We start from the raw sequence: 2,273 nt of genomic DNA on the forward strand, positions 1-2,273 counted from the left end.
GTGCACAGTCACAGTCAGGGTGCAGCAAGGGCTGACTGCTCCTAAGATATAGGGAGCCAGGAGCCAAGCACAGTAACACATCCAACCTCACCACCCCAGCTGCAGTCCCATGGTATCCAAGCACAGCAAGCAGGACAGGCCTCAGGGTGGCAGCTGGGGATCAGACAAGAGCCCAGACCACCAGGTAACTGTGTGGTGATGAGGTAGGTCCAAGGTCAGGAAGTCAATCCACAGGTTGGGGTCCAAATCAACAGGTCCCATGGCCAAGCACAGGCATGGCTATGACTGAGCTGGAGACCAGCATTCCTGCAACATAAGGCAGGAATAAAGACCCCTGGGACTGAGCTTAAATGGGCTCCTGGGAAGGGTGTGGGTAGGAGCCCAGGTGAGGCTGGTCAGGACCATCAAAGCCTGTTAGTGCTCTCAGGACTCCGACAGTTAAAAAATTTCTGTAGCAAGAGCCGCCTCTTAATGTTTGACTCTAGGCACTTGGCATAACGAGGGCCCCACATGATACTGTAATAGCACTAATTAACTGGCTTTTATCTGTTAAACTTTCCCAGTAAAGACATTTCATTTGATAAATGCATATATATACACACACACACAAATTATAATTCTTGGACTCTGAAGCAATTTACCAAGTGCAAATTTTTAATATGTCTCATTCATTTCATCAGATTTAACCTATGCATGACTGTTAGCTGAGACGAGTTACCTTAGTGCCAAAAATCTTCCTGGCTATAAGAAAAAGGCTGAAGACAAAACCTCTTCTTAACTATTCACAGGAAAAATCAGTTGATTGCCTATGCAAAATAGGAAAAATAGAATATTTCATTTTGAGGATAAAAAAATACCAGAAGTCACTAGATTAGAAATGGTATAATGCCCTACTTTATTCATTTGGTTTCCGTTACCATCCATTCATCGTCATGAACTCTCTGAACTACTTCTGGCTGGGTTACGCAAGGAGAGCGCGGGTGCCACTGCTGCTCTGCTGCTGCCCCAGTCACAGGCTCCAGCTGCAAAAACAAAGCAAAGACTTACAAGAGCTTTTTGAGAACAAACAAATCCCAGTCCTGCTCTACCTACATTACAGTAAGAAATGAGAAAACGAGTAGTTCTGTTATGGTTGTTATGGAACAAATTAAGGTATCCAAGTTGGACAGAACTCATTTAATCTCGTAACACTTCATGCCAGCTATGCTGAAATCACATAAGGCAAACAACAGATATTCAGCTTAATCTCTTCTGGCTTAGAGGACGTACTTACAGCTTGAATCCAAAAGGATCCTGTCAACAAACAGGAGCAAGCTCTGGTCACACTTATCTTGTGGTCAGTAAGGATTAATTCTGGTGAAGGAAATTATACTACCTCTCCATCAGACTGGGAGTAAAGCATCAACCCCTTTGTATAAATACAAATATACATTGTAATGACCTTTGCACTTTCATTAGACAAGCACTCTTCTCTGCGGATTTAGATAATGGAGAGATACAGATATTGTGATTCGGCTTGTGGCTAATGAGCCACACCTCTAAAGTGAATAAATGACAAAGCCAATACCTTAGCGCATATGAAAGTGCCATCTTTTCACAGTATTTTTATGGGAATTCCTCAACTTTAAGTGGCTTTTAAAAGATAATGTACATATATTAAATAATTTTGACACCGGTTTTGGGTGGAAGATTCACTGGAGCATAATGGCTTTATACTAACTGTAAAACTACATATGCTTCCCTTTCCCTTCTTCCCCAGCCCATGGATGAATGTCAGGAGGAGGGTGAATGGGAAGCTGATGCAAACCTGCTAACAGCAGTATTGCAGCGTTGTGCAGGCAGTGAGGTTGTGCAGGGACTGTAAAGCAACAGACTGTTCACGCCGACGATTCAGTGAAGTGTTGATCATATTATTCAAAAAGCAACCAGGCTCCTTTCAAGCTGTAAATGCTGCATAGAGAAACAAGGCACTCTGCTTCCCAACCTAGGTAAGGAGAGGAATGCCCTCATGGGTGAATTTTGCCACTGATCAACGATGTGACCTTGTCAACAGCAGCAGACTGGCAGGGCAATGAGCTTTCTGCTTTATTTTCTCCTGTAGCAATCCCTTTTGCCCCTCTGGTTTTGAGGAAGCTGCCATCTGCTGTCAGAAGCTCATGCAGACAGACACACGGCGCTGGGGATGGAGCCAATGCCAGTAAAAGCAACAGAAGTGAAAGAGCTGCAGAAATAGCCCACTGAGAGCACAGGCTGAAATGCCTTTTATACGACTT

This window comes from Platalea leucorodia (genome assembly GCF_965183815.1).
Source record: "Platalea leucorodia genome assembly, chromosome: 11".
Lineage (NCBI taxonomy): Eukaryota > Metazoa > Chordata > Aves > Pelecaniformes > Threskiornithidae > Platalea > Platalea leucorodia.